Source organism: Psammomys obesus, unplaced genomic scaffold (assembly GCF_907164565.1).
Source record: "Psammomys obesus unplaced genomic scaffold, mPsaObe1.curated_primary_1811, whole genome shotgun sequence".
In the NCBI taxonomy this organism is placed as follows: domain Eukaryota; kingdom Metazoa; phylum Chordata; class Mammalia; order Rodentia; family Muridae; genus Psammomys; species Psammomys obesus.
The window spans coordinates 6,301,459-6,328,822 of NW_026590062.1; the positions used below are offsets into that span (position 1 = coordinate 6,301,459).

Sequence of the window (27,364 nt, forward strand, 5' to 3'; positions counted from 1 at the left end):
ACACTTGCCTGGCATGCTAAAGACACCTAGCTTTAATCCCTAACTCGAGAGCCTGGGAAGATCTGTCCGCAGTAACCCCCATTCAGTTAATTCAAATCTGCACAGAGAAAGGAACAAGCAAGAAGACTGGGCAGATGTGACAGCAGTGGAAGGCAGGGCCAAACCCGATACAGTGTTCTGATTCTCACATCCTTTGTATCAAATGTATTTCCAAATTGTCCCCCAGAGATACTTCTAAAAATGAGAACATTCGTTCTCGGTCCCATTTATTTTGACATTTCCTATTTACTACCTTGTTTTAATTAAATCTTGGCTCTCTTTGTAAGGGATGTTTCCTCTGCATAAAATGCAAGAATTTCCAGAATGCAATGCTGGGATGACCTTCCCAGAAGTTCAGATCTTCTTAACAAGCGTTCTTTTTCAAGCTCTGCCTCAACAGAGCGTCTCTCCTCCTAAGGATGAGGTCTGCTTCCTTTGTCTCCCTCTCTCTCTGTCTCTCTCCTGCGATTTTGAGAGGGGGGGGGGTAATTCAATCACTTGTAAACTATTTGTAATCCACATTACCGGGCTGATGCTCCCATCAGTAATACTATTCACAAAGCAGAAAAATAAAGAGCAACATTCTTGAACGCAGAATCCATTGATACAATGAATCAAAAGGTAGTTGGTTTTGTTACTAAAGAGTTACAAGAAGCTGGGCCCCTTGTTTGTAATCTTGCTCACGTTTGACTTCTATTTCTGTCTCTCTGATTGCAGAGAACCTGTGTTAATAGTCATGAGCTTCTGTTTTATATGTATCACAGAGACAAAAACAGCAGGCTGATGGCAGTGTGGCCCTTACCTGCCATGGAGGCTGCAGTGCTGGCCCCATGTGTGGTTTTCTAAGTGCTCTTTAGTGCAGAGGGAATCTACTTAAGAAAAAATCCCTCATGACTTTAGGCTTGGCCAGCTCTCGTCATTGCCTAGAAAACCTAGGTTTCCTTCAGAATCAAGTTTCACCTGTTAAAAGTCCTTCACTGCTTCTCCCATATATGGTATTCAGTCAGAAACACCAGCCTCAGAACAAGACCTAGAACCCAAAGCCTGCAGCCCTGGGTTCTCATACTCAGGCCCTCCCTGGCAGCTTCTGGGCTCCCAGCATCCAGATTTCAAGGGTACCCATTAATTGGGATGAAGTTTGATTTGGAAACATACAAGGTTGAAGATGCAAATTCTGCTGGGGGATATTGCCCAGTGGTTTGGTTTGGTTTGGTTTTTTTAAATAATTTTCTGACATGTTTGAATCTCTAGATTCAATCTCCAGTACTTAAAAAAATAAAAATAAAATAAAAAGGCCAGGGTGGTGACATGTGACTTTAATGCAGCCAGTGGCAGCGGCAGGCTATGAGCCCAAGGCCAACTTGTCCATAGAGTTCTAGGCCAGCCTGGGCTACATAGTGATACCAAGTCTCAGACAGATACATACATACATACATACACACATACATACATGCATACATTCTTTTGTGGTAGAGCGTTTACTAGGAACTAAAGCGAGTGTCTACATCTGACAAGGCTGAGGGTGAGATGGTGTCCCAGCAGAAGGCTTTTTAGAGCTTCTACAGTCAACTCAAACAACACAGCCATTTTTCCCCCAAAAAATGAGACCGGGCCCGGTGCACTTTACTCCTTGGCAAACACTATGTTTCAGCGTGGCTCAGGATAGATCCGGGTTATTACAGGTTGCACTTGGGGTCAAAGCTCAATGGCCTTCTGCCTTTGGTTCGCGAAAGTCTGTGGCCTTGAAAGAGATTAGTTGGATATACTTCCTGGAACCTTGCCAAAGCCATGGGGTCACCCCACCCCAAATTCTTGTCTAACCGTGGTAATCAAAATTCACAAAATGAGTATTCCTCTTTTCACTCTTTTTTTTTTTTTTTTTTTTTTTTTGAGGTTTTTGAGGCTGTGTCCAGCTATCTAGCTCAGGCTGGGCTCAAACTAGAGGAGGCCATCTTCCTGCCTCTGCCGACTAAATGCGCACATCACAGGCAGCCACAGTGAGTGCAAAGGCTTGACGTTTTAAAATGAGCCCAAACCAGGTTAAGCACTTATCTGAGTCTTCCTCCAGCCCACAGATTTTATTGTTCCCCCTCCAGCAGTACACTGAGAGCTAGGAAAGATTTACAAGCCCCGGGTGAAAAGCTTCCCTTAAGGGTTTCTAGGAGTTGTAAAAAGGTCCAGCGAGAGACGGGGTCGATCCCACAAGTTCTCCCACTGTGACGTCCCAAGAAAAGCCAAGGCGTGGAGAAGAGACCCACGAACTTTGACCCCTGCACAGCACAAATAAGGCTGACCGCGCCCGAGGAGGGCCCAGGGCAACCCGAATTGAGAGAGCTTCCGCGTTTGGGAGAGCCCCGCCCACAGGACCCGCCCACCGCCAGCTCCGCCAATCCTCTGGATCCATCGACCGCTCTGGTTTTCCAGGGAAAGACAATCAAACGCCTATATGCAGCCTGGGCCCTGAGGCCGGCGATCAGGGAAGGTCAGTAGAGAGCCTATCAGAGCACGGCTGTGGGTGGAGTCAGGGGCGGGGTCGGGTGGGGGCGGGGCGCGCTCCGCGCAGTCGGGTGCGATTGGCCACCCCTGGCGGAGCCGCACCTCGGACAGCAGCAGCGGCGGCTGAGAGGGTCCTGCGTGGAGAGTGGGGCGCGACGCGGACTCGCGGGCGGGGGCTGCGCGTGGGGACCCAGAACGCGAAGACTCTGCACGAGAGCGACTCGGGGCACGAGTGGGAGGAGGCGGCGGCGCCGGGGCCGCGAGTGACAGCGCTGAGGTGAGAGCGCGGGCGCCAGAGTGACAGCCGGAGTCCCGGCGCGGGGACCCGGCGCAGCGGCCGCGAGCATCCCGGGAGCGGAGTTGCTAGCAGTTGTGCCAGTGCACCGGGGGACCGGGAGGGAGCGGGACAGGGAGTGGGGAGGGGTGCCCGAGAGTGACCGTAGGGGAGAGGTCCAGGATGGGGACAGGGACAGCGGGGTGAGGAGGAGCGGACGCAGAGAGGGAACACGAGTGAGCGAGGGGACCCCGAGAGGGGTGGAGAAAGGATGAGAAGGGGACAGAGAAATACGGGTGAGCAAGGGGACCTCAAGACAAAACGAGTCAGCGGGATTAACGAAGCGACTTGAAGAGGGACTCCGGGCTGTAGGGTGAGCGAGAGGACCCCAGAGTTCCTGCGACGGTGGGATGAACGAGATCTGCCCGAGGTGGGCTAGTAGGAAGAGCGGGTGGGACCCAGAGAGGGACCGAACAGTGGAGTGAGTGAGGAGACAGCGGACTGTAGACTGAGCAAGTTGACTTGAGAGAATCTAGGCAGCAGAATGAAAGAAGGAGACCCAGGAGGGACCGAGACAGGGAATAAGCAAAGACCTCAAGGGAGGCCAGGGCAGAGTGCCGTGCCCTCGCAATGGATGTAAAGTGGACTTCAAGAAGGCTTAGAACAGCTGGGTGACAGGAGGGGTCCCTAAAAGGGGCCAAGACAGACGGGTGTGAGCTGAGGGACCCAGAGCAGAGCCAGCACCGATAATCCAAAAGGAGTTGGTGAGTGAGGTACCAGAGAAGAGCTTGCCGAGTGTGAGTGTGGGCTTCTGACTTAGCAGCCAGGCACGTGGGGAAGAGCACAGGCAGCTTGAGTCCCGGTGGCATTGAGTGGGGACACTGCTGTTCCACTTCTAAGAATCCTAGGTCTCCCTGAGGGTTGAGTTCCCGACGCTGGAAGGGAGATCATGTGATGGGCTGGGAGTGAAAGACACTGATCCCAAGGGCTGGCCCAGGGCTAGCTTTAAGATTTGTAGACATTAGAGCCTTACCTCTTCTTAGCAGGCTGTCTTCCCGTCTCTCTCCTAATGTTTGATGTGGGGATTCCTTGATGACAGATCTGGGGGAAAGCTGGAGGGGCTTGCTTCCTTTCACCCCATTGCAAGAAGTTGGAAGAAGGTCTCTTTTAGAAGACCCTCACCTTGGGTTGATTAGGTTGTTAATCTTAAGGCTGTGTGCTCTTAAAGCACCAGCTTTTTGTTTTGGTTTTAGCTTTTCACTTTCACTCCACAAGGAGTTAAGAAACTTTTCCCCATTTGGCAGCCTGTCCCTATCAGTGTTTACAAGGCAGATTTAAGAGAACCAGAGCAGGTTTTGTAGTTGACAAAGCTGGTTAACTTTGATGTGTTAGACACAGTTGGAAGCTTGCGCTCACTGGGGACAGTAAGTGAACAGCACTTTCTAGGCACCATAAGGAGCCAGATACGCATGTTCAAGTAGACACTGTAGGAATATCTCAAGGCTGGGGCTAAGAGCTGAAGCAATAGAAGGTGGCAGGTGCAAGAAAGCCTTCGACTCTGATGCGTGTGACAATATCATGACCCCAGTGACAGGATATGTTAACATGGCCCTAACCACCTTCTGGATTCTCCCTCAGTGCACGTTATTAGATCATCAACTTTATATTTGAAGATATGTTTGTTTAGTAGGTTGGTTAGGTTTTTTTTTGCGAGACAGGATTCCTTTTTGTGTAGTCTTGGCTATCCTGGAACTCGCTTTGTAGACCAGGCTGGCCTTGAGTCCACAGAGATCCACCTGCTTCTGCCTCCCAAGTGCTGGGACCAAAGGCGTGCGCCATATCATGCCTGGCTCTACATTTGAAGATATTACGGGATCATGGGGTTTTTTTTTTAAATTCAATTATTTTGAATTAATTCAATTATTAGCATTTACAAAGCAATGAGCTTTATTTGTTGCATTTTTATATACTTCTTGAATTTCAGGATTTTTAAATAGTTTTCTCTATTTCTAATGTTTCTCTTCTCTGTTTTATTCTCGTCACTGTTTTATTTTAGAAACAGAAAATAGTGGTTTTAGGGAAATAATGGAAAATGTAACTACTATCCTATTTTTGTTATTTGGATGTTGCTTCTGGGTCAGGATCTGAGTGTGTGGTGTTTGAAGCCCTTTCACTGGGCATAATAGCAGGACTCAGGGTGCTGAGGTTAATTTTGACTTGGAGGCTAGCCTGGGCTATATACCCAAGGAGTGCCAACCCAGCCTGGGCTCTGAGACCCTGTCTCAATGACCAAAGAAATGTTTTGCTTGTGTTTAGCACTAGACAGCTCCAGTAGAACTATACTCTATTCTTCCTCATAGACACAGTGTAGACCAGCCCAAAGCCTTGGGTGTGGTCCCTAGAACAACAGTAAAAGTAGCGGCTTGCCTAGGTCTGCTGTTGATATGTTTGGGTGTAGAACATCAAACACAGGGCCTTACAAATGATCCTCCCACTGAGCCACACTGCCAGCCTCAATGCCGTTTCAGTCTAAGACCAATGTCTCTGAAATGGTTTTCAGTGAGGCCATAGTAAGTGAAAGGTTTGCTCTTTCACAGCAGTTCTGAGTGTGGTGCAAGGCCACCCATTAGAAACCTGCCCCTGGGCAACTCAAGTGATGCTGAGGACCAACCAGCTGCACACATGGATTTTCTCAGAATTCATCCAGTAGAGTTGGGGGGTAGGAGGTTAAGCCAGTGTCTGTCCATCCTGGAGGTCAGGCATTAGGAGGTGTGAGGTACTCTGAGTGGGAAGCCCTGCCCCACTCCTTCCAGGAAGTTCCAGGAGTGTCTGAGCATGGAAAAATTTCCCCCATTTTATAAGCTCACGTCTGACCAGTGCAAATGGTCATTTCTAAAGACCAAACAAAAAAATGTATTTCCTTGTATGAAAAGAAAGTACCCTGCTCCTCTCCTGAGTCATCCCTGAGGCAGCCGTGGCAACCACCTTACACTGAGGTGTTGACCCGCAGTGGTTGATGAAGACAGCCCTACGGGAGTAGAATTCTTAGTGATAAGAGGAGCCCACAACTTTCCTCCCTGGGGAGGGAGTGAGTGTGAGAGCGTCATAATGTTTGTTCATTTTAAAGGCTTGCTTCCTGTTTGGAAAATACAGTGACAAGAAATTCAGATGGGCACTTGCATATCCTCTACCTGTTCTTAGTCACTGGCTAGCCAGAGCCCAGGAAACCTAATAACCCCCTTCACACTTTCCTTACTGGTGAGTCCTCTACAGTTGGTCCATTGTGCTCTCGGACACTGCCTAGCTATCTATCGTGGCTAACACGCAAGCCAACCTGAACAAGAGTTTTCATTGCTTGCCAGCATTCATAAATGCATGGGTCTTCAGCAGAGCAGTGTGTAGGAGTGGAGCCAGTGCTGAGAGCTGGCACAGGAGAACCACGAAGTCTTACTTTGCATGCATTTTCTGCCCACTCTTACATACAGATGCATCTTTTCTTCATAATTTTCTCCCAGTTTAAGATTCTTCCTTCCCCAAAAGATCACAGGCAGATACACACACATATACAGGTAGAAAGACATATATACACACAGACACACTTAGACAAGCACACAGAGAGACAGACATTCTCACCCAGAGAATGCACATACACAGAGACACATATACTTAGACAGACAGATACACACACACACACACACACACACACACACACACACAGAAAGATCCTGCCTTTACATGTTTTGGGAATTCCTGTGAAAGTATCTTTCAATGGGGAAAGAATTCTTATCATTCACAGTGGATAGTTTTTGAGTTGTCGTTTTTGGGGTGTATTTTGGCCTGGATGATTTAACTTGTTGTGGGCTAGCCTCATCACTCAGTAATTGGCTGCTTTACTGCTTGTGGGGATATATTTAGTTCCCAGCCAAGGGAACATTCCATGACAGTCCATCATCAGGGGTCCTGTCCTCATCTTACCTCTGGCCTCCATAAAGAAATCAAAATTGAAACCGCCTTCAATGCTTTATTTTAATATTGCAATTAATGAATGAAATATTCATTGGAAGAATTCAACTCCAGTTTTTTTCATTATTGGGTGTGGGGAACCTTTTATTCCCAGATTCAACTGGGACTTTATAGTATATACTTAGTTTTGTTTTTTATGATATTTATCTATTGTGTATGTATAGACTCATGTGTCAGAGGTCAGAGGACAGCTTGCAGAACTCTCTCCTTCACCATGTAGGTCGCAGGAATCAAACTTAATATCATCAGGCTTGGTAGCAAGCGCCTTAACCCTGAGCCATCTCACCAGCCCTATGTTTACTTATTTATTTTATAAGAAAGGACTTCTCATGTTTTGTTTTGTTTTGTTTTGTTTTGTGTGTGGGTTTTTTGTCTGAATGTATGTTGTGCACTGCATGTGTGCCTGGTGCCTGTGAAGGTGGGATGAAGACATCAAATCCCCTGAAACTACAGTTAGAGGTCGTTGTGAACCATCATTGGGCGCTGGAAACTGAACCCAGGTCCTCTCCAAGAACAAGCAATGCTCTTCATTACTCAGCCACCTTCCTGCCAGCCCTGTGTTTATGTGTTCACTTTCTTTCTGTCTGCCACTGGCATATGCCCATGGCAAACAAGGGTAATGGCAATTCAAATACATCTTGCTTCGCCACGACAATAGATTTCGCTAATTAAAGTGGAAAGCTTTCTTAAATAAACTAATAACTTAATTGGTCTTGGCAGTAAAACCCATCAAACAGAATCATAGTTCATAGCCAATTTTCTCTTCTGTTGAGAACGTAAGCCGTTTTTAGAATTTCATTTAATTTTTAATATCTGCAGTATCTTCTATTTATTCTCTAACCACTTTATATGTGTCACTTCATACATGCTCACACACACACACACACACACACACCTGCTACACTCTTCTCTGTCTCTCCAGACACTCTCCAAATGTCTCTCTCCCACCTTCCTGTCCACCACTCCACCCCCACCCCGCAAGCTAGTGTGTTTGTGATCCACTGAGTCCAATTAGTCCTGTCCACCGGAATGCCGGCTGCTCTTCCCGCTTCATGGTGTGTAGGTAACCACAACTGCGTTGAATTCATGAGTGCTGTGGTGGCTGTGTCATGCCAGGAGGCATCACCTCCCAGCTCCCTCCCTGTCCCTCTCACATTCTTTCAGCTCTATCTTCTTCAACATTATGGAGCCTTCAGAGGCCTGAGACACCTGCTGATACAGATGACGCTTTCTGGGCAGGCAGCCGCTACCGAGTGGTCTCAGCACTTTGCCTTGGCCTGAGTCTGCTGGTTCTGTGCCGCCCACCACTGGAGGAGGCCTCTCCCTGACCACGGTTGAGCGTGACACCAGTCATAGGGATAAACCTAAGATTCTGTTTTTTGAATGTGTAAATACGCATATTTTATTGTATTGATTTAGATGGTGCGGCTCACTCAGGACCTCAAATATACTAAGCAAGCACCCGGCCAGGGAGCTGCAGCCCCTCCACAGATATTTTCAAAAACTACACTGACATCATTTTTAAGTGATCCAGGTCAAGATTTAACAGTAGAGATAGAAAGTTAAAAGGTGCTTTGTGGAACTTTATGCTTTTATTGTCTCTGGAAAATTGTTTTCTGGTTTGGTTTGGTTTGGTTTGGTTCTGTAACAGGGTCGTACTCTATAGCCCAGGATGACCTTGAACTCTCAAGTGACCTCTGCTCTCAGCTTCCCAAGATCTAGGATTACAGGCATGAGCCATCATGTCTGGCGTGCAAAATTCTCCCAGGTCCCCGTTTTCATATGTGTCTCATTGACTGGCCTGTGAACTGAGGAAATGGGGGTGGGGGCGCCTTACCTATCTTTGCATACCCTGAACAGGATGGGCAATACTCATCTCTGCATATCCCAGGCTGAGTGTGAGCCATCAAGCAGGAAGTATGCTCAGTCAGTGTGCATAGGAATGAGGAAATAAATTACTGATCAGCAAATGAACAGGTCGTACTTATGTCTCCTTTCTCATCCTCACTGAGGGCTTTTAGCTCATCAAAAGGATATGAAGAGGGGGGCCCATCAAGATGGCCCAGTCTATTAAAGCACCTGCCCCTAAGCCTGATGACCAGCGATCAGTCCCTGTAACCCACATGAGGGTGGAAGGGACTCCACAGAGTGTCCTCTGACCTCCACGTATGTGTGTGTGTGTGTGTGTGTGTGTGTGTGTGTGTGTGATGGATGCCCACATACATCAGCATGCACACACATACACAATAATAATAAATGAGATTTAGAACATAGCTGGGGGTTGAGATGATCAAGATACATTGTTCACCTGTATGAAACTATCAAAGAATAAATTAAGGATATTCTGTGGGCTGGAGAGATGGCCCTGAAGTTAAGAGTGTGCTGTATTCTGAGAGGACCCAAATTCAATTCCCAGCACCCAGATCAGGTGGTTCATAGCCTCCTATGACTCCAGTATCCAGTAATTGTTCTCAGGTATCTGTATTCACACATGGACACACCTCACACACACATACACACACACACACACACCCTCATACAGACCCCCCACTCTCTAATACAAACACACACTTAAAAATGATAATTTTTAAAGGTATTCTATTGAAAATAAATATTTTTTTAATAAAGGATGTGAAGAGAGACAGCGTTCTTTTTGGAAGTCAAGAACAAATGCTAGCATTTCATTGTCTGATGCTGTGTAGAAAGAGCTTCTTCGACTCAGAAAGACCTAAGCACCTTTTGTGGAACTGTTTCTGTGCCACCTGCCTGGCCCTGAGTAAGTTGGTGACATTGAAAGTGTCAGATTTTTTTTTTTCATCAATAAGACTAGCTTTTCAGACTCTTGGAATGAATGAATGAAGGGCCCTGTATTAAGTGCCATGCACAGTGTCAACAGATTGCTCAGTCAACAGTAGAGGGTTGCTTCTTTTAACCCTCGAAACTGTTTTTCTGTAGCCAGCTTTGCTGGATTCTTGCGAATTGACTCAATTGTGTGATATCTAAGTCCAGAAGGAACAAGGAATAGATTTACATATAGAGAAACTGAGGCTCAAAGAAAGCCATGACTTCCCAAGAGAAAGCCTGACCCAGATGGGCAGGATCTAGTTACTTTGTCTTTCTGTGCTGGGGACAGAGGCAGGTACTCTGGGAGCTCCCCAGTGCCCAAGAGCTGGCCTTTCATGTGGAAGCCCTCTCCCCTCTCCCTCCTCCCTCTCATTCCTTTCTCATGCTCCTATGAGGGCCTTAGTACGGTGCTAGGATGGGACTACTGTGACAGTTGTCTAGTGTCTCCTTTAAAATGTTTTTTTATTACTATTTTATAATTTTGTATGAGTGTTGTTCTGTCTGCTTGTATGTATATAGGTCTTTTTCTTCCTTTATTTGTTTTGTTTTGTTTTGTTTTGTTTTTTTCAAGACACAGTTTCTCTGTGTAACAGTCTTGGCTGTCCTGTAACTTTCTTTGTAGACCAGACTGGCCCAGAACTTACAGAGATCTCCCACCTCTGCCTCCCAAGTGCTGGGATTAAAGGTGTACGCCACCACCCAGCTACTTAGGTCCTTTTCCACCCAGCCATCTCTCCAGCCCCCAGCCGCAACTCTCTGTCCTTCTAATATACACAGATTCTCTTTGATGTCCTCTGATCTTCATTTCCTCAGAGCCACTGACTAACCTCCTGGCCCAGGAAGCTCAGGGCAGATCTAGCCACATGTTCTTCGGTTTCAGCACCCCATGTTTCCCACACATTTATTTATTTTGTAGCAGAGCACACATGTGGCAGTCAGAGGACAACTGGTGGCAGCCTGTTCCCTCCCATCACCTCTCTCCTGGGCCTTCTCACCTACCCCCTGGCCATGCACTTCCTGCCTTGCTATGGTCCCCTTTTTGCCCCTGCCCTTTAAATGCCTCTGTCCCTCATCTTCCCAATTATTTTTATTTTCTTTTTTCTGGAGTCCTGGGGCTGGGCCCAGGGCCACACGCAAGCTGAACACATGTTCTGCCACTGAATTGTGCTGCCGTTAATGGCGAGACCCCTGACTACCTTCTTTGCTTCTCTCTCTTAAATCCCCTAAGTATTCTGTGTACATTTTCCTTTTCTAGAATATTGTCTCTTATAGTCCATTCTAGGGTTTACACTTCTTTTTCTCCTTTGTAGTTGTCCATCTTCCTGGCTTTAGAAGGACAGTCTCTTACATTTGTAACCTTGCAATGGATATCTTAATTATTGAGTAGTATTAAATTGTGATACTTGAGATTCAAACTAATATTTAAGCATAGTTATGGAAATAATTATAAAATGCAGTTGTCACTGCAGGTGACCATATCAGGGACAGTTCCTCAGGGAAGGCTCTGCCCCTAAGCATGACAGTCAGAAAGTCGGACATTGGGAGCCCAGGGTTTAGAAACATCTATGGTCATTTTCAGCATCTCATTTTGACTCTGTCAGTTTTTCAAGGCAGGGATTCTCTGTGTAGCCCTGGCTATCCTGGAACTCAGAAATCTCCCTGCCTCTGCCTCCTGAGTTCACTTTGACTGTTAATATTGGGGTCTGTTAGTTTGTTTCCTAGATGGTGCTTTCATTATCTGGATCTTTTGGAATTTTGTTCTAGTTTCTCTGGGTATTTGCAACAAATCAAATTCTCAGGTTGGGGAGAGGGCTCAGTCTGTAAATTGCCCATGAGAACCTGAGGTTGGCTCCTTGGCACCCAATAGAAGTAGGTGGTGGACTGGTGAGATGCTTGGAGGGTAAAGATTTCTGCCACTGATCCCTGGGCCCCACGTGGTGGATGGAGAGAAGTGACTCTCATAATTTGTCCTCTGACTCATGGTTTAACATGTATGCTCATAGGCACACACACACACACACACACATACACATATATACATTCAAAGTAAATAAAAATATAATTTAAAAAATTTTAGATTGTTTTTCAATGAGCATGAGTGTTTTACTTGTGTGCATGTCTGTGCACCACGTGCATGAACTGTCTTGGACTGGGGGGGGGGTGCAGAAGAGGGTGTCAGATCTCATGAAACTGGGGTTACAGACAACTGTCAGGTCTCATGTAGATTCTGGGAACCAAATCCTGGCCCTACCAAGAGCAGCCAAGCACTCTTAATCACCGAATCATCTCTCTATCATCCCACCAAAACAAAATATTTTTTCAAGACGGTTTCTCTGTGTAGCCCTGGCTGTCCTGGAGTTGCTTGCTTTGTAGGCTCAGCTGGCCTCAAACTCACAGAGATCTGCCTGCCTCTGCCTCCCTGAGTGCTGGGATTAAAGGTGTGCGCCACCACTGACCAGCTAAAAACAAAAACGTTTAAAAGCCAGGTGTGGTGAGGGCACATGTGTAATCCTGGTACTGGGGAGGTGTTGACAGCAGATTAGAGTCCCCTCACCAACCAATCTGGCTGAACCATACGCTCCACGTGCAGGGAGACACACTGTCTCTAAATAAATAAATAAATAAATGAGGCTGCAGTGATTGAGAAAGATACTGATATTGTCTTAACTCTGGCTTCCACATACAGATGTACCCAGAAATGCACACACACGCACACATGTCTCTGTTATGTGTAACAGAAGATGGTGATGCTTGAGTCCCTCAGGAAGGCTCATACCCCAATCTTCCTTTCTGGAATAATCATTGATAGCTGAGCACAAATAAACCTGCGGCGGCGGGGGGGCGGGGGGCACCTCTCAGACTGAATTCTTCTCCCTGGCACTTGCTAACTTCTGTCAGACATGCCGAGCATCCTGCTTATTCTGTTCGTCTTAAACCCCTCCACTAGCATTTAGGGTCTGCAAAGAAAGGTTCTTGGTTCACTCATTGCTATCACCCCCAACTAGTCGCTTAATGAATATTTGTTGAATGACTAATAGAAATCTGGCTCGAGCAAGTTCTCCAATTGGTTGGCTACAAGACTTTCATTATTTTGAGCATAAGGAAGTAAAAATCCTGAGGAAGGAAAATATAGTTTGGAAGTGTTTTTTTATGTCCATTTACTCTCTGAGTTTTAGGTTTGTCTCTTGCAACTACATTTTTTTGTCATAGAAGCCTAGAAGAACACATCTCAGGCTGGAAAAAAAATCTTTAAAAACTGCTTGTTAGAAGGTAACCTCTCCAATGCCTGAGTTACCTCCTTAGGCATTGGAGTTACCTCCTTACTTAAACCTGCAGTAATAATGAGCCCCAGCCCTGGAGCATTAACCCCTTAGAGACTTTCCACTTGGTTCCCATTGGTTATGATAGTGACACTGGAAACTGGTCAGACTGAACTCTGAGGTTAATTGGGGTGATATCAGCTTTCTGCACATCCAAGTAATCGCATTTGAAGTGTGTTTTAAGCCTGAATGGAAGTAACTGAGCACTGGCGAGACCTTCCTTTGGCCTGCTGGTCCCCACTCCCACCTCCAACGTGCATTTTGAAATACCAGGGACACACAAGCCCTCATTTCCATGCACCAGGTTCTGAAAAAAGGCTTCTGTCTCTTTTTCCAATGTCTCCTCATATAAGCCAGGCTGGCCTTGAACTTGTCATCCTCCCAGCTTAGCCTCCCCAGTGCAGGAGTTCCTAGCCTGAGCCACCAAGCCCGGAGAGTCTTTTGAGGCTTCAAGCGGCAGTTCCATCACCATGCTTTTTATAGGAGACATCAGCTGCTGTCAGCTTTCCCAGCTGCCAGCTAAGTTTCCTCCATCTCTGCCACATGAAACTTCTTCCCCACTTATATATAAAATCCCCCAAACTCAAGACTGTGCATCACAGTGTTCTAGTGCTGAGAACCATGTTTTGAATAGAGCAGTGGTTCTCCACCTTCCTAACACTGCACCCCTTTAGTACAGTTCCTCATGTTGTAGTGACCCCCAACCATGAAATTATCTTGTTGCTACATCATAACTGTAACTTTGCTACTGTTTGACTCAGAATGTAAATATCTGATATACAAGATATATGATATGCAATTCCCAGACGGGGCTGAGACCCACAGGTTGAGACCCACTGGGATACAGACAGTGATTTGGAGTGGGTACTGATACCGACCGAGGTCTAACTAGGTTATTAGGCCAGCACCCTACCTCCTGCTGATCTGTCTCCTCAGCCCTCTCTTTCTCTTTCTATCTATATATGTATTTATATATAAATATAAATTTATATAAATTAAATATATATAAATAATGTGTATGTGCCCAGGGAAGCCAGAAGTAGGCTTTGGATCTCTTGGACAAGAATTGCAGGCATCTGTAAGCCCCTCGATGTGGGTGCTTGGGTCCAAACTCCAGACCTCTGGTAGAGCTGCAAGCCCTTTTAGCTCTGGAGCCCTCCCCCTCCACACACATCTCCTCCTAGCACTCATTTTTTAGACAGCCTCTCACTAAGTTACCCAGGCTGTCCTTGAACTCACTCTGAAGCCCAAACAGACTTGGAAATCCCCTGTAGCCAAGCAAGTCTTAAACTTGGAATCATCCTGCTTCATCCCCACCACCACCACCATTACCTTCTAGGACAGGCTCCATAAATGGTGAGTTTTAGAGAAATAGTGAAAACCTGTTGAAATAAACTGTCCCCAGTCCTTTCAAGTCAGGCATTCACCGCTCCATAATGAACCTTGATGGACAGTACTCAGTTTGAGTCCAGGATGGTAGTGTCTTAGATCCTAGATGTTCCCAGTGTAAGGAGAGACAGACAGACAGACAGAAAGAGAGGGAGAGAGAAGAGGGAAGAGAGAGAGTAACTAGCAGATTGGCACCACCCAGAGGCACATGCACCTGCAAGGGCCAATGGGCGTCAGAACAGGAAATACCTCATGCAGCTGCTGGGCCCGATAGCACCGTGGGGCACCCTGCTCATGCTTCTGCAGTTCCTCATACAGATTTCATGGGCTTTCTCGCAGGCTCTCCACACCTAAGCTTGGAACAGAAGACACTGTGGATCTGAAGACTAAAATGTGACTGCTCTTCATTCCCAGGAACCGGGTGAGTGCCTTCTGTGATATTTTCTCTGCCTTCTAACAGGGTGTGTCCCTCGAAAGCTCCTCTGGGAGCACCCAGGCAGAGGGATGAGGGGTGTGCTCATGCAGCATGAGAAAACTGTCCTTATGGAGGCCAGGAGCCTGGCCTGGCTGGCAGCAGCAGGCACTGACTGCCATAGATTTTCACATGGTGTTTGTTTAGCTAGCGCCTGTTTGTTCTCTTTGGTGGGAACTAGGAGGTGGAAGGGGAGAGCTAGGAGGTGGAAGGGGTATGGGGAAACTTGTTTTAAAACATTCCTTCCCTTAATGTCAAAATGCAAAGCCCTCTAAAGAGCTCTTGAGGCTCCTGGTCTGACCAGGAAGTGCTGCTTAAGTCTCACTTGAGTCTCCGTTAAGAACTTCCTTTCTCAGGATGAAGGCGCTTGACAGCCTAGGGGTGTCCTTGTCACTGAAGTTGATCTCAGGTTTATCTTTCCTGTGAGCCAGAGGCAGTCTTTCAAAGAAATTCACCTCTCAGGCTTATTGACTGCTGGGGCGAGATTAAATTTTCTAAACTCTCTCACACATTGCTCGGATGTTGAGGGGGCCTGCGCTTAGACCGTCCAAGGTGAGGAAGAGTACTTGCTTCTTAATTTCACACTGAGTGTCTCATCATAAAGTGGCTTATGCTGACACACCATCCACACACGGGAGCCATTTAAACTTCCTGTTGAATTTCGAGTGAGTGCTTAGGACCTTTGCTCAAAGTCCAGCTGAGAACTGGAAAGCTGGGCCCACAGGGTGTGTTTAATTAGTGATTTGATAGAGCTGTGCTTTTGTGTCAGTTTTTCAAAACTTAGAATTTTTAATTTTCCCTCTTTCTTCTGGATGAGTAAAGAGAAGGCCAGGCTGCCAACAGGGTATCACAGTCTTGGCAGAAGTGCCCTTGGAGAAAACATTATAAATATGCTAACGGTCACCGTTTTGAAGGTGGATGCCATCTACCCTAATTGCCCCAACATTAAAATAACATTTCAGGACTAAACCACTCAAAATGGCACAGTGTCCTTCCCAGACCTTAAAAAGATCACTTCCTATTTTTCTTATTTCAAAGGAAAATAGGGTAGAAAGAGGAGCAGTTTCTCACATATAATTCCAACCGTAGAGATACAAAAATCAAAGGGTTTGCCACATTTACTTCATTTTGCCTTTTTTTTTTTTAAATCATTTCAGCAACCAGGGTTACTTACTTACTGAGGTAGAAGAGAAAATACCTTAGCCTTGAGGTCATTAATTTCTGGGACAACTCTAGTCGTAAAGTCAGGTGATGCAAGCAAGGCAGTAACTCTTAATGACAGCCTGTTCCTTTGTATGCTAAAGTAAGCCTAAGTAATTCTCTGAGGGAAAGCTGCCTTTCTGAATCTTCAGTTTCTTTTATCAACTTTACTAAGAGATCAGAGCAAGGACTGAGTGAAATGTGTGGGCTGACGTGCAACCCTGGACACACTCTAGCATCTTCCATGTCTGATGTGTAAATTGATTCTTGTCATTTTGAGTAGGAGAATGTGTGTAGTGGATACTGCTCATGGCAGGGTAAAGGGTGTATCTAAGGAAAAGAGGAATGTCAAATGGTGTGTGTGTGTGTGAGAGAGAGAGAGAGAGAGAGAGAGAGAGAGAGAGAGAGGAGAGAAATTGCAGTCTCTCAGAGAGCCTCTAGAATGAGCTGAATGTAGATTTCAGTCCAAAAGTGTCCTAGCCAGAGCTGGGAGTAGGGAGAGGAAGTGGGCGGATCCTCAGCCCACAGATGATTGCGGATCTTAAGGAGTCAGGGAAGGTGGAAGTCAGTGGTTGCTCCCATCCATCTGTGTCTGTTGATTTAACCATCGCCAGCAGTTGTGGGTCCCATCCAGATGACAGGGCTCACTATCCCAAGTAAGTTGACACAACTTGTGCTGACCCTTCTCTCTGGTTTCCCGTGGTCATAGTCCTTATCTCTGGCCTGCAAAGATCACGTAGACCCCTTTCGTGTAAGGCCACATGTTAGCAGAAAGGGGGGGGGCAGCTTCACAGTGAGAGTGCTGTACTTCCTATTTTAAATTATTACAGAGTTAGTGTGTGTCGCATTGGGGCCATCACATAAAATATTAAGCGAGAATCAAAAACCCCTGTGAAAGAGCATGAAGTTGTAGGTTGTTCTGACTAAACCGTGGTGGCAACATAAAAAGGAAGTTTTGGGGAGAAGACATGACATCTGGGCCCAGATGCTTAAGAATTGCAAAGGCAAATTATTTTTAGAAGTGTCTTAGGAATGTGTGTTTGTGTGTGTGTGTATACATGTATTGCTTACATATGTATACATATATAATGTATATATACATATATATAAAATCCATGTACACATACACACACTATATATTTACAGAATGTGTGGATTTTATATATATATATATATATATACATATCTATCTATAGATATAGATATAGATATAGATATATATGTACTGTGTGTGTATGTGTGCATATATAGATAAATGCATACCTGCTAACCTACCGGAAGCCTCGGTGTCTCAAACTGGAAAAGGGGAATTGGTCAGATGAGTCCCTACTTCCCAAGATCAATGTGGGGATCGAGTGAGATCATCTGCAAAGCCCAGTGTTAAACATATAATAAGGGAGGGGCCTGTGACTGATGTTTGATGGTAGTATTCATTCCTGCTGCTCTGGAGTAATGTAGGTACCATTCACAGATTTACCAGAAAATGATTGTGTGTGTGTGTGTGTGTGTGTGTGTGTGTGTGTGTGTGTGTGAAATTACATTACATTATATATGCAGATATACATATATATATGTATATATATACACATATGTGTATATATACAGATATGTGTGTGGCATATATATAAAGGTTACTATATGTGTGTATATGTGGGTAGATTACATATATATATTGAACTGAGAAGTCTCTTTCAAAGGTAAAGTGCAGTTGCTCCACACACTGTCCCATCTCTAGATAGCCTCAGGAAACACTTTTTAAAGCATTTAGTGCCGTCTGCCAGCCCCCAACACCCCCTGCATGGGCTGATATCATCTGTCCTTTCATGTGTACCATCTGACCTTGATGTAAGTGTCTTGCCAAAGGTGACAGTAAGATGCCAGCTTTAGCAGGGTCCCACCCACTTCAGCAGCAGTCCAGGGAGTCAGAGAAACTGTCATCTGTGTCAAGGACACAGCTCTTAGACCCCTGACCCCTGCACTGTGGCTCATGGTCAGCCGCGGGTATTGCTGCTTCTGGGCCTGGCACAGGCATGTGTCTGCCATCTGCTCCTTCTGTCACTGCACACACCTGCTCACCTCCTGGAAGCCTCAGTGTCTCAAACTGAAAAGTGACATGGGACATGGAGAAGGGACCTGCTGGTCTCATTCATGCTCTCACTTTGCTCCGTGCTACTCAGGCTGAGGGAGTGGGAGGGAGTTGGGGAGGGAGCAGAATTGGCTATAGGTCTAGTAATTATTAGTCAGAATAATTATTTCATCCAATAAACTCAGCGTTAGCATCATTTTCCTCTTTGTCTCCCCACTGAAAATTTTCTCTCCATTTGATAGAATTCGGGAGAAATCAGAATCACACCGTGGCAAACAAAGTTTATTTCCAAATTATTATTTTGTGCATGTGTGCACCCATGTATGAGGGTGCGCTCACCTTGTACGAGTGTGTCGAGGCCAGAGGTTTAGGGAAAGTGTGTGTCTTCATCAATCTCTGCCTCATCCAGAAGCAGACACTTCACCACGCCCAGTTTTCACATGGACTAGCTTCCCAGCCTTCAGGTAGTTTGTTTTGGACTCATTTTCTCTCTACAGTGTGTGTGCGCTAGTGTTTTCTCCTGCACAACCACATCAGGTTGAGACTGTATTTCAGCACTCTAGGTCAGCTGAAAAAGAAGGGCTGGGTTTTTCTTTAGCACAACCAGAGGATAAAGAAGCTAGTTCTTTGTTTGGGTTTTGTTTTTTTGTCTGTTTGTTTGTTTTTACTGTCCATCTCTTGGGAATGCTATCCTCTAAGGACTTAGTAAACTTTGATGACATGATGAGCAGATTTTCATGAGATGGTGGCAAAGCAGATATGAAATTTGGAGAGACCGACAGTAGATTCAGTAAACCAAGAAAATGTACCCATGTTGAGAGCTGTGTGGCCTCTGTGGACATAGTCCTGTCACTTGAAAGTCTAGAGCACCTGAGCATGACCCTCTTGTGTCCTGCTTCTGCATTCTCTGTGTGTCTTCCTTGTGTCTGGAAGCCCCTAATTAGCCCTTCTCTATACTACTGTAAAAACACACAGTTCAGTGTTCCTTTCTGATGGCCTAATCCACAGGTCGCAACAGTTGCCACTCTTCATGCTGGTTTCCAGCTCACGCACCGCAGCTCACACTGAACAACTTCTTTGCTCCTTTGACTTTTGTCATTATTTGGTTAGGGCCTGGCTGTGTGTAGCTAGGTTGGCCTCCTCCATCTTCCTGCCTCAATTTCTTCAGTGCTAGGAGTGCAGGCTCCCACTACCACACCCCACTGCACAGCCTCCCTCAGAGGCCATGTAGAGCACATAGCTCTGCACTGGCTCAGAGCCTCTGAGGTTTCCACTTCCCACTATACTGTGCCCCACACCCTTTCTAATCTGTCCCCACCGTGTTTATCCAGCCCTACTTCCTCTGTTCTCTGGTGGGCAGTCCCTCCCGCTCTCTTGAAGTCAGCCAGATGTTCCAGGCTCACTCAGATGTTCCTGCCTCCCATACCAGTGGTTCTTCTGTCAAAAAGGGTCTCTACCCTTCAGACTTCACCTTTTCTTTAAGACCCAGGGTCAGGCTCACTTCCTGTTTGACTTTTTCTCTGCCTATGTCTGCTGTCTTTTTGCTGAGCCAGGGTTTCATGTAGCTCAAACTGATGACTCTCTCTGTCATCAAAGCTGGCCTTGAACTCCAGGTTCTCTTGCCTCTACCTACCAAGCACCAGGATTTCCTCCAGAGTCTCACCACATAGACCCGGCCAGTCTGGAACTTCTTATGTAGACCAGGCTGCCCTTGAACTCCCAGAGATCCACCTGTCTCTGCCTTCTTGAGTGCTAGGAGGCGTGTACCGCAGCGGCCATCACCAGGCTTGTGTACACACTGGTGTTTTATAATCAGTGCATAGTAGTTATATTTGCTAGTTAATAGCTTTCCCTGTGACTCTTGTTTGTTCAACAGGTCTATATCATGCTTCCACCTGCCTCCATCCCCACCCCTTTCAGTTTCCCCATCCGTCCCCTTTCCTAGAGGTCCCTCTGCAACTTTCAGCTCTTCTGTAATTTTTGGGGGGCTTTTTTTTTTAATTCTCATTTCAACAAAGTGCAGATCACATGTGACACTTGTCTTTCCATGTCTGGCTCCGGCGATCCTGATTCTGTTCACTTTCACACACATGATAGGATTTTGTTTTTGGTAATGGCTGACTATATATACAACTTCCTCACCTTTCTAAAGTACCGCACTGAGGCTGGTTCCACCGCTGCTGTGGACAGGGCAGCAGTAAGCAGTATGCGCATGCGTAGGTGTCAGCGGCAGCATCGGTGATACCCAGGAGAGGCACGGCTGGATCATACTTCTCTTTTTCAATGGGGTTTTTGCTTTTGTTTTGGGACGGGGACCAACTGTGGCTCTCTGGCTGGCCTGGAACTTGCTCTATAGACCAGGCTGCCCTCAAAGTCACAGAGATCCTTCTGCCTCTGCATCCTGAGTGTTGGGATGAAAGGTGTGCAGTGCCCTGCCTGTTCTGTTCTGTTTTTGTTTTGAGAAGCTTCTGTCTGTTCCCCACAGTAAAGATGTTAATCTGCCCTGTGAACCTTTGAACACAAGGACCCTACTTTACACTTGAATTGTCCACTGTTCATAGCATGAGGCTGTGCTGTCTGACTGGTGTCTGCTTTGAAGGGAAAGAAAAGAGAAAAGCTTTTGTATATATCTTTGTAAACTCAGTCAGTGATCATGTTAAGTCGAAGAGACTTGAGTATTTTTCTAATTTGGAGCAGTAAAAAGGGGATTGGGGTGCAGCTCATCAGTAAAGCACTTGCCTACTCTGAGGCACTACATTCAACCCCCAGTGTCCCCCACCCGGTGACACACACAGAGACACACACAATCTACCAAACATAGTGTGAAACTCAACATTTGAAAGCTCACCATTCAGGGTTGTAGTGTATCCATGATGCTCTAGCACCATCACTGTGATCTTGACTCTTGACTGGCCCCATGGCCCCCAGAGCAGGGTCCCCGCCAACAGGCACTTGCAGTGGTTCCAGCAACTCAAAATCACCAGCTTTCTGTCTTTGTGAGTCAGCCAATTCTGGACATTTCAATATGTGTGGGGTCGGACCATATGTGGCTTTGTGTATATGTGTGACCCCTCCACTTTGCATGATGTTTTCAAGACCCATTCACATTGTAATGTGTCATTACTTCATTCCCTTTTATGACCAACAGTATCCAAGTGTGTACATGGCATCATATTTTGTGTTAGTCGTCAATTGATGGGCATTTGAGATGTTTCTGTTTGGTGATTGTGAGTAAATTTGATGTGAGCATACACACACACACACACACACACACACACACACACATACACACACACACTAGGCCAGATGAAGGCATCAGATCCCCTGGCACTAAAGTAATGGACAGTTGTGAGCCTCCACACTTGGGTACTGGGGTTCAAGAGAGCATGAAGCACTCTATGGCTGAGCTGTCTCTCTGGCCCCCATGTATATACATTTTCCTATGAGCATACATTTTCAATTCTTTGGAGCATGTACCTAGGAATGGGATTGCTCATAATTATTTGTGTAAAATAATAGAAATGAAAATTCTTTAAAAACCATCTCTCTTAAGTGATCCACACACATACACAAAATATTGTTTATTTAGTTAGTTGGGCTCCTGTATATTTTCATCAAAAACAAGACAGACACAAAAACTTTAGCTTGGGTCCTGGACAGGTGGTCCTCAATTCTGAGTGGTCACCATGAGGGCACTGCGTAGAAGACATGACTATTGCTAGTCACAATTAATGAAACTGAGGGGTGCCCGTATCACTAATAGGAAAGATACAGGCTGTGGGTGCCATCAGGAAGTTGTCAGGGGGCTCCTTTACACAAAGGAGAGCAACTTCACATGGTGGAGATGGAATTGGAACGAAGGCTGGCCGGCTTTTCATCAGGTGTGGCAGGACATCATCAATGCATGCTCAGCCAAGTTCAGAGGGGGTGAACAAAGCCTGGGGTACTTAGGGACAGTGGGAAATCAAAGGCCTTTTGAAGCAAGAAATTTGAACTTTGAACCAGAGATAGTGGGGAGCCATTTAAGCCATTTGAATAGAAGAGACCAATGCAATCAGAGCCTTTGAAGGAGCACTCCGCAGCTAGTTTGTGGAGTGACTTCAAGGAAGAAAGAGATTGGGAATGAGAATTTGGACCGAGGTTCTGGACGGAGGACAGCCTCAGTGGAAAAGAAGAAAAGCAGCCTGGGAGAGATTCATCAAGGGCATTAGCAGCTCAGGGGGAGAGACTACAGCACAAGCTTGACTGAGAATAAGATAGAGGACAGAGAGAAGGGAAGTATTCCAGCATGACCGCCTGTGTGGAAGGATGGGTGTCTGCAGTGAGCCTTACATACAACAGGGCCCCAGGGAAGAAGGAACCACATCCTGTGAGAGGTCCTGCCCAGAGGTTCCAGGAGATAGGACCTGAGAAGAATCCTCCTGGATGGGGAAATGAGCAGGCTGGAGCTAGTGACCAGAAGCATGTGCCTCTCAGGGAAGGCTCTTCTCTCTGATGGTGGCCAAGCTGAAAGTGGGTAGACAGTGGTGGAAAACAATGAGAGGGGTGACCAATTCAATGAGCAGGTCACAGGGTAAGGGATTCAGAGGCCATTTGTTGTCCTGGTCGAGAGGTGGCCAACCTGAAGAAAGAAGAAAGACTGTGAGGGGCGGGGTGGGGGCAACAATTGTGGGGCTCGGGAGTGTACTACATTAGGGATAGATCATTTCAGCTGGAATGAGGGAACGCCGTGACTGACTACAGACCTTAGAGAGAGATTGAACTGCAGACCATCTCTGTAAACTTCCCTCTTGTTGGTAGGTAGGAAAAAGAGCTTTACTTAGTTTTTTAAATGTGTTTTCTTCCCCAAAGTGTAGCCGCATGGTACAATTTTACAAGCAACCAGTTAGGCAAGGCCAGTCTGTGTTTCTTGTCAGTGTTCAAACTGTATTTTGTACATTTGTGATAGTGGGAAACCAACCACAGTATTCTATTTAAAAAAAAAAAAAAAGCAAAAAACAACTTACTTCCTAAACCCCAGTTTAACACTTTTATACCAATGTTTTGCTTTTCCTAAAATTTGTCCCAGGATGATAATATTTTGTATTTTCTATAGGTAGTGCGAGTGGAATTCAGGACAGGTCATCTTCAATTCTGAGTCAATGGTGCCAGCTGATTGCCAACATGAGGACACCATATATAGCATAGCAGGCATCAAAATGACTTTTATTTTGGGGAACTAGGACTCAACTGTGATGACATTTGAATCTCTCCTCTCCCCCAGTACTGATGACCAGATGTCACTTGGAACTGTGAAGTGTCTGTATTTCAGATATTATAAAAAGCAGTTCCTTGTCTTGAATTGGGGGTTCCCACCAAGAAGGCTCAGTGAGTAGACATGGAAGCTGAACCTACCATTGTTTCCCCTAACTTTCCTCTTTCCAGCAAAATGGTGGCAGGTTCTGGCCCAAGTAGTTCTTACATACATTTTTTTTTTTTTTTTTTTTTTTAAAGACAGGGTCTCACTGTGTAGTCCTGGCTGTACCACAACTCATAGTGTAAACCAGGCTGCCCTTGAAATTGAAATCTGTCTGTCTCTGCTTCCCCCTGGACTGCTGGTGCCCAGGCCTTACAATACGTTCTTCTTGCTTTGATCAGTAGATGCAAATTATTTCCTATCCCAGACATATTTTGCATAGGACACTCCAGGCTGTATTTCGCATATAACTCCCCAGACTTCTTTATAGTTTTAAAGTAGTAACTAGCCCTATCTCTCTGGACACATGGCATTTTACTTGGCCTTCATCTGGTCCAGGCCAGCTCCTGCCACATCTCTTCCCAAACACTATTGCCACCCTTCCTTCCTCGTATCCCTGCCTGCTCTATATTTTTTTTTACTCAGGTTTTACATTCAAACCTCTAACATGTTGACTAAGAAAGGAGAAAAGTTGGACCTGTCCAAAATAACCAATTCCTAATTAATATCTACAATGTTTGATGACTATTTCTTACCTATTTTTTGCTCTACTTCAGTCTTTTTAACCTATTTTATTTAAATACATGTATAATTATTTGTATTCGTGTTTTGTCTACATCCATGACTGTGCCCACATGACATGCCTAGTGTCAAGAGGAGGTCAGAAAGATTATCAGGTCCTCTTGAACTGGAGTTACAGATGGTTGTAATCTACTATATGGGTGCTGGAAACTGAACCTGTCTTCTCTAGAAGAGCAGCCAGTGCTCTTAACCACTGGACCATCACTCCAGCCCAGCAATTCTCAACCTGTGGGTCACCATAGCAGATATTTATATTACAGTTCATAACAGTGGCAAAAAAATAGTTGGGAAGTAACAATTAAATAATTTTATGGTTTGTGATCACCAAAACATAAAGAAATGTGTTAAAGGGTTGCCGTGCTAGGAAGGTTGAGAACCACTGCTCTCCAGCCCCTTATTTATTCTTTTACAAGCATTTGTTTCTTTGAAGGCAAACATAGATGTAGAAGTCAGAGGACACCTAGCAGGGGTCAGTTCTGTCCATCTGCCCTGTAGGTCCTAAAGACTGAACTCAGGCTTTCAGGCTTGGTGACCAGCCCCTTTACCTGCTAAGCCATCTCACTGGCCCTATTTGATTTTACCCTTCAAGTTTCTGTCCTGATCTGATCCTGTGACATAAGCATTTTCATTCCCACATTTAGTAGAAACTACTTCCAAACAGTAGATCTGGCTGTGTAGGATTTGTGTTTTAGCATTTCACTTAACGACCGGGGCAGACTAAGCCTCAGAAGCTTTCGGGTGATCCCCAACTGGCTAACACCTTGGAAAATCAGATTAATGCTCTGATTACCCTCAACAAGGTGAAGGGGTGAGTGTGCATTAACAAGAGGACCGGGCAAGGGCACCCATTGTGTGACATAATAAAAGACCAGACACAATGGAGAATAAATGTCATCTGCAGCTCCAGGCTTTGAAAGAGCAAGACAGAAAGAGATGCGGAGCTGTGAGTGTGGGGAAGTAAGCACCGCTGCTCACACTGCCAGAATGCTCTCCACAGCAGCATCAGTTGGTTAATTTATTTTGCAGATAATTTATTTTGCACCTTTAAAAAATGCTTTCATCCGCTGGTTTCCATTAGAAATAGGGGCGGGGAGAGCATGTGCAAGTAGTTAATACAATACCATCGCTGAGCGGGCAGTGGTGGTGCCTGTCTTAGCCCAGCACTCGGAGGCAGAGGCAGGCAGACCTCTTGAGTTCGAGGCCATCCTGGTGTACAAAGTGATACCTAAAAAAAGTTCTTATTGCCCCGTCCCTGTATATCTTCAACCTTATGGTAACATGCTCATGCCAGAGGCCTGTCTATTCCATGGTGGTGCCCATCCCTGTCAAATATGAGGATTGCTAAGAGCCAGGTGAGGATGGCAGGAGGGTTAGAGTATGGCTACCGGGGTCACCTCTGTGCTTTTCCATGAGAACATGACCCATCGAGTCTGTCATCACTGCAGAGGAACCCAGTGCGTCGCATTTGCTATGATGCCCACTTTGACGCCACTGCCAAAGGATCCAGCTTCGATTTGCAGGGAGCAATAAATCAAGCGAAGGGTTCCAATGGCACACTGGAACATGGGACAATGAGCACCAAGGGATGCTGGAAGAAAATGAGGGACATCAGTACATGGTAAAGATAAACTGGGGTCAAGTCGTGTGTTGGGTTTGCAGGGAGGGTGTACACGCTTATGAACGTTAGAGGACAACTTTGGGGAGTCAGTTCTTACCTTCCACCATGTGAGCTTTGGGGACTTCACTGAGGTCCTCTGGCTTGGCAGCAAGCATCTTTACCCACTCAGCCATCTAGCCACCCCCTCATCCCCCCAGAGGTGTTTGAAATTGTTTTCCTGGGCATCCTAGCCATTAGGTTTAATGTCCTGTCGTATACGGAGACCTCTGATGTCATAAAAGAACTTTTGCAGCCGAATATGGTGTTGGCACATTCCTTTGATCCGAGCACTTGGGAGGCAGAGGTAGGCAGATCTTTGTGAGTTTGAGGCCAGCCTCGTCTACAGAGTAAGTTCCAGGACAACCAGGGCTACACGGAGGAACCCTTCGACATCCACCTTCGACAGTCAGTGAGCTTGCAGTCCTTGGCCTCCTGTGAGTAGAGTCTGACAGTGTTGATGTCCTCATGCCACTGTGGAAGGTAGTTTCCCGGCCCTCATCATCCCCAGCCTTGAGCTCAGCGTAGTACCCTATCACTTGTGTGGCAAGACCTTAACACCAGCATTTCCAGCCTTTATTAAAAAGGTCAACTTCAAAGTCACGATGTGTGCTGCCAATCATATTTGCCTAGCGCCGAGTGAGCAGATTCGAAGGTGGCCTGCAGCTGTGGGTTCTTGCCTCCTCCCAGCAGCTCTCGCCCCAGGGAGGACCCGTATCGCCTAATCAGAAAAGCCACACTCCCACTGCTGTGACTGCAAGCTCATTTCTAAAGGAAGTGAGTATTTGGCCAAAATAAAACAGTGAAAATGTTCAGCAAGCAAATGAGAATTGGGAAAAGGGGGTCAATAACACAGCCCAATGGACGTTCCTGATAAAAACCACATTAAAACTTAAGTGTTAACAGATATGTATTGAAAGGATGCACAGCTTGACAGGAGTGGCCTCATCTGGTTGTCACCATCGACTCTGGGGGTCCTTGGAAGACTGCATGCTAACCCTGTCCGCTGTGTACCCCAAAACATCTCCTCTCAGCCTGCAGCTTTTTTTCCTTCTCATTTAACCTAAAAACAAAGGTCTGGGGAGGTTTGCTGGAAACCATTTCCTACTTCTTTCCTTAGTGGGCTCCTGAGTTCACTGGTGATTTTGATGGTTCCTGGAGCCTAAAAATCCATCTCCTACCTTTTCTTCTAACCCTACAGGCTTCCATTCCAGTCTGTTATCTGCCTATTTCAAGCACTGGACCCAGGGCAAGATTTTACTTACTGTTTGTTTGTTTGTTTGTTTGTTTGTTTTCATCTATACTGTCCAGTACTTTCAGCAACATTTGTTGAACATTTGTTCAGGTGCATTTTGTCAAAACTCTGAGGGCCGGTGTGATGGCTCAGCAATGAAGAACATGAGCTGCTCTTATAGAGCACCTGAGTTCTGTTTCTAGCCTCCACCCCTGGAAGGGGGGTAGGGAATGCGGGGATTGGTGTGTGGTGTGTGTGTGTGTGTGTGTGTGTGTGTGTGTGTGTGTGTGTGTGTG

At 46.0% G+C, this 27,364-nt stretch overlaps 1 protein-coding gene across 1 annotated transcript in view; it reads left to right on the top strand.

Annotated features, from left to right (window-relative positions):
• Positions 1 to 2,633: 2,633 nt before the first annotated feature.
• Taok3 (TAO kinase 3) overlaps positions 2,634 to 27,364 on the top strand; it is a 168,492-nt gene continuing 143,761 nt past the window's right edge. The window contains exons 1-2 of the mRNA XM_055605744.1: positions 2,634 to 2,812; positions 14,725 to 14,806. The gene's annotated coding sequence lies outside the window, so the exon portion shown is untranslated. The remainder of the gene's footprint in view (positions 2,813 to 14,724; positions 14,807 to 27,364) is intronic.